The following is a 6,120-nucleotide window of genomic DNA, read 5'->3' as shown; positions in this document are numbered from 1 at the left end:
CAACAGAGATGATTCAGATCAAACTTGATAGGATGCAGTGAAAAGAACACACTATTGTTTGTAATTTTTGCTTCACGGATGCATTACCTGAGTCAAATCCTATAAAGAGATGAGATAAACCAAAATTAAAGGACATTCTAGAAGATAACTAGCTTGTAATCGTCAAAAGTGTCAGAGTTGAGGAAGATTGAGAAAGAGACATAATTAATTTTAAGGCCTGATTTTGATCTGGATCATTTTGCTATAAAGAATGCTGTTGATTATAACACCCAGTGCTCTGGGTGCCCTCCTTAATAAGCAATGAATCATGGAACACTACATAAAAAAACTAATGATGTACTGTATAGTGACTTACATAACATAATAAATAATAATAATAAAAAAAGAACGCTGTTGAAGTCACATTTCCCTTTTAGACCTCAGTTTGTCCTTCTGTAAAATGAGTAGCTTGGATTAGTTTACAAAAATGACAGCTGACATTTATCAAGTGCTTAGTTTGGCCTAACTCTCTCTCTCTCTCACACATACACATACACACACACAAATATTGGAACAACTGGCTAAACCTGAACGGGGTCTCAGGATGACATTGTAGGAATGCATCTATTTTTGTTTCTTACTTTTGTTGGCCATGTTGTGATTATATAGGAGAAGGCCCCATTTGTAGGAAATAACCCTGTAATATTTGGGATGATGGACAACATGTTGGCTACTTTGTCTGAAATGGTTTGTGGGGGAAAGTTCTTTGTACTGTACTTGCAATTTTTCTGCGAAGTTTGAATTGTTTCAAAGTAAAAATAATTTTTTTAAAAAAGTACAGACATTTTCTAAATGCTGGATAACCGTTGGAAGATAGAAGCTGGATAGCAACCTAATCAGATTTAGATCTCTAAATGGTTGCTCTGGCAGCTCTGTGGAAAGTACATTTGGGGAGTGGGAGGGCGGAAGGGTTGTAATGCTCCTGGCATGGGACTTTTGGGGAAAAATACAGTAAGGTTCCCTATCGCAAGAGAGCAGCCCATCCTCCAGGTGGAGATTGTTCCAGGCCAAACTCTCAAAGTACATGGCTATATAGAGAGCCTCTGGGAAGCACAGACTAGATGGAAATCTATAGCCAGCTGTCTACAAGGTAGGTGATAAGTGGCTTTAGGGAAAGATGATTTCCAGACATATTTTAGAGATTGAATAAGTAGTAGAGGCTAAAAGATTTGATGTGGAGAGCGAGGAAGAGAGAGCAATCAAGAATGACTCATGAGGTTTTAACCTGAACTCCAGCAATGGCTTAGTGGTATCATTTAGTTGTGGAGAAGATGGATGAGCAGTTTGGGGAGAAAAAATCAAGAATTCATATCTTTTTATGAGTAGGCAATTCACTAAAGAAGAAACCCAATGGTCAATATGCATAGATTAATATTCAACTTCATTAGTGAATTCAAAAAAATGAACAAAACATCAAAGCATTTTCACCTGTCAGATAAGCAAAATCTTTTTCTTCCAATTTTGATTTCTGTCATTGATGTTCTGGGTACAGAAACAGGTTCTTTTTATACTGATGGCAGGCAGATAAGTTGTAAAAGTCTTAATGGAGAGAAAATATGCCTAATAGGAATCCAATAATTTATAGTTTTTGAAAAAAAAGCAATTCTACTTTCATAAAATTACCCAGATGAAATTACTAAGGATGTGAAAAAATATTTAGCTATAAAGATCTTTTCTTTAAATGGCTATTATTCCAAATATCCACATAATGGGATGTTATTAGCTTGCAGTAAACAGGGGAACTGGTTTTTTTTCCTGGAGTTCCTAATGTGTTAATGTAAAAACTGGCCCTGGGGTCCTCAGTCTCATCACCACCTGCCTCTGATGGAAGCCAGGAGGAAACAGTGAGAGACAACGGCTAACGGGCATTAGGGTTCTCTTTCAAGAGTCTTCACCCATTAGCAACCGCAGTAAAGGCTGCCTCCCCCTAAGTATCTAGGATGGAGATAAAAAAAAAAAAAAAAGGATATTTTTCTCCTTGCCATCCCAAGCCAAGTGGGATGGGATGGAGAAAATTCTTCATAGACACCAAGGTTTCTGCAAACAAAGCAAAAACCAACAACGAAAACCAAAAACACGGGCTAAGCACCCTGCTCCCGGCGAGGTGTTTGTTAAGCTGCAGAAAAATACCGTTCGGAGGTGGCCTGCCTTCCAGAGACAGCGGGGCACGGACCGCACGCGTGGTTCCAGCAGATCCTACAGGAGGTGCTCGCTGGAAAATTCCCACGCTTGGGGGGTGGGAGGGGCTGTAGTGTTTTGGAAGAAACATGTAAAACCTCTACATGAAGAAAGATAACCTCCCACAAAAAAAAAAAAAATTAACAGAAATTTGGCACCAACTAAGACCAACTATATTTGGTTTCTAATAAACATGCACTTCGAAGTTCAGGTACGTGATTTGGCTTTTAACACTTTGCGTCCCTCTTTAGTGAGGCGAAGCTGACTCTAACAGGGATCCCAAATCTTAGTGGCTTAACACACCATGATCTTGTGTAGATCTGAGGGAAGGGGCTCCACACAATGCACTCCTTCCAATCACGGCGGTCTTTGAGGGCCTGGAGGTCTCCGTGGAGCGTCTGCATTCAGCTAGGAGGGCCTGGGGGGAGGTGACGTCACTCTACTGGCATCCCATTGGTTGCACCCAGTCACGTGGCCCCGCAGGACTCGCCGTAGCGTGGTCCAAGGTTGCGGTGAGCCAGTTCTCTCTGCTCTCATCCTTCCTCTCTGGCTGGGCGCGGGGATCCAGAGGTGCCAGAGGCAGTAGAGAGAGTTAGGAAAGGGAAAGGAACAGAAATAGGATTTAAAAAGGCGAGTTCCCCTTCTCGCACTGCGCCTTAGGCATTATCTGGGAGCAGAGAGGAAGGGGCAGATTTTGAACTGGGTGACAATTGGATTTTTTAATAACTGAAGACAAGACAATTATAAAATGAAAATTAACTGAAAAAGTTCTGGCATTTTCTCTGTATGGGATAGGGAAGGGAGAGCAGACGGCTTGAAGACAGTGGTTAAAAACCAAAATTTTCCTCCTTCTGAGGCTCCCAATTAACCGGTTGAATTGTTGCTTCCATTTGTTGAAATACAATGCTGCGGTTAAAAATTATGTGGCATATTTAGATTTTATTTGCATGGAAGAATATTCTTGATGAACTACATTAGAAAATAAGTAATGGTATAAGATCATTGCATAGAGAAAAGGAGAAGCATATACCTGAAAAGGATAAGACTGGTCACCTCTGGATGGTGGAATTTATAGTAATCAAACATTTCTTCCTTAGGACATGTGTTTGTTAACGTCTACGTACTTGTTATGACTTCAGGAAGAGAAGAATAAAAAATAAGGAAAATGTGAAATAAACATTAACAAATAAAGTTATAAAAATGCTTTATGTATACCTACCACATATGCCCAAATTCTCTCTTAAGTATTATCTATATTTTATGCCTTTCTGGGTCTTAAACACGTGCAACGTTAGCTGATGTAAGTAAGCTGAAATCAATAAGGATATTTGCCTTTAGATAAATAACTTTTTCCATCTTTTATCTCAACCAATCTCATTATATCTCTTTCTTCTTTTATGTTTTCTATTACCATAGTAAATATGAAATAAGATTTGCAAAACGTATTTAATAACAGATGTGTCTGCGGTTGGAGAAAATAACATCCCTCACAATTTTGTGCAGCGAACTTGCTTTACCCTAAGTTGCAGACACCCTTTCCAGCCTGTAGGTGGCACCAACGTTCATGCCTTGTGGCGGTCAGAGACCATCAGAGTCCATGGTCTCGGCCAGAGGAAAAGCAATAGCTTTCCAGGTGAAGCCAACTCTCAGGACCCCATCGTTTTTGATAGACACACCCTTCTTCAGCCGGCACGCGCTCCGTCACGTGCTGTGTGTTCTGCTCCCAGACGGTTTGCGGCTGCAGTGCTCCTGGTCCCTCAAAATAACACTAGTGACCCCCTCAAATAATACAAATTATTAGTACGGCCATCTATTCATTGGCTTGGTCTTGATGTATTTTCCTTTTTTACTGGTGGCCCAGCCGGCTCTTATATGGGAGATTTTATTGGATAAGATTGAAGAAGGCTGCACTCTAGTGCCTTATATGCACTCCATTTCATTAAATAAATGCAGTGTGCTACTATTAATTACAATCAAAAGTCAATTGATTTTTTAACTGATGATTGGCACCCAGTGGACATGGGGATAATGTGCCTTGATTCCATGCAATGCCAATTGAGGAACAATAATAGTGTATATTTGATATCCTAGACTCCAGTTTGTTTTATTTTTTCAGTAGAATGGTATTGTGCACTTAAAACATCGGGATAGATCTATCTACATCGCATCTAAATCTATTTCTGTATGTTCCTTATCATCAGTTAAAGCTGAAGCCGTAGATTGCATTATTCCCAGGTATATTCACTAATTATTTTGTTCTTTGAAAGTAAATATAAAAAGTACTATAATATTGAACAGAATTACTGGGTTTATGTTTTTAAATCAGTTGAACTAGTCACAAACAAAAATACGAGTCCTCTATTTAAAAACCAAGGCTATGCCAAACTTTTGGGAAAATGCAATTTTTTCCTGAAATATCAATTCAGTAATTTGTAAGATATTTTCTTTTGTCGTGACAGCGCTGAGAACTGAAACTCTCTTTTGAAAGTACTAAATCAACAGCCTGTACCTTGATCTATGCGATGCCGTGCCCCTGAAATCTTCGGCAAACATCAAATGGTGTTTTAAAAAAAAGCACTCAGGGAAATCACTGTTTGCAAGAATCAAATGATGAATTTCCTTTTAATGTGACTAACCGTTCTACAAGTTATGTCCGCAGTTAAATTTAGATTTTGCTAAATCTTGAGTTTCCTATCACAGGACCTCAAAATAGTTTATGGTATTATTCTGGAGGCTGGTTGTTACCCACCTCCAGAATTCATTCAATATAATGTGAAACTGTTTTGAAAACCACGGTAGGATAATTTTTTAAATGGTGAAAAATCACTGTGTTGAATGCATTTTAACTACAAAGTGGTTCCCAAAACATGGTCGCTGAGTGGGATGTCGCCATGATGCTTTTGTGTTGGCATCGCAGCGGGCCCAGCCAGGCTTCACGAGCAGGTGGCGTTTGGGCGCTAAATGAAGTAGAGGTTTTCTGGTGGAGAACAGAAAGGAAGGAATGATCTGCACGGGGCAACAATGTGCAGAAAGGTATAGCTGATAAGGCGGATGCTGTGTTCAGGGCACCCTCTTTGTCATCGGTGTCCACGGGGCTGGGCCAGGGAGGGGAGGTTCTCGAAGCCATGCTGAGGGATTTATACTTTATTTGCCGGCACTTAGAGGACAAGGAAGGTTGTGCAGGAGAACTCGTAGGAACAGGAGACCAGAGCAACACGGCTGTGAAGGACGGGTGACTCTGCTCACTATCTGTAAGACTGCTTTGACAGGGGCAAGTGCTGCGAGAATCACAGCAGTTCACACTCAACGTGTCTTCACACTTAGTAGTGTAGGATATGTTTTAGCATGTTGTAAAGTTAATTCGCGTAGTAGTTCACTCCTGAGAAAACAGGACCAGAGAAGTCTTAAATGCTCACAAAAGACAGTGGTGCCAGTGAGTGGCCACGCTGGGGTGAGAACCCCGGCCTGAGAATGGGCACCAAATCGCTGCTGGGCTCTGTGGTCTATGACCTGCACCTGCCTCCTCGTGGGGGGCCCAGCAGGGTCCACCTCTCTGCTCGTCCCCAATTGCCCTGGGTGTCAGTCCAAGGAAGTATGGTAGCCTTGTGCATAAAAATTGAAAGAAAAAAAAAAAAGGTCGAGTTCTGTTTGAGTCTAGCAATTTGGGGAGAAGGATAAGCAGTCTGATCAGAAATAAATTGAGAATTGGTAGAAATGGTTTCTATTATCAGTTCTGTTGCTGACGGGCCGTGACGTTGAGTAAATTGCTGAATTGTGTGATTTCCCCATGTGTAAAATAAAGAACCAAGTGATTTTCAAGGGCCCTCTAGCTCTAAGATTCAGTTTATATTTCAAATGGAAAGTATCGGCCTGAAGGCATTAATATATTGTTCACAGTTTCCC

This window comes from Zalophus californianus, chromosome 14 (assembly GCF_009762305.2).
Source record: "Zalophus californianus isolate mZalCal1 chromosome 14, mZalCal1.pri.v2, whole genome shotgun sequence".
In the NCBI taxonomy this organism is placed as follows: Eukaryota; Metazoa; Chordata; class Mammalia; order Carnivora; family Otariidae; genus Zalophus; species Zalophus californianus.
The sequence above is the reverse complement of the archived record's forward strand: the minus strand, read 5'-3'. Positions refer to the sequence as shown.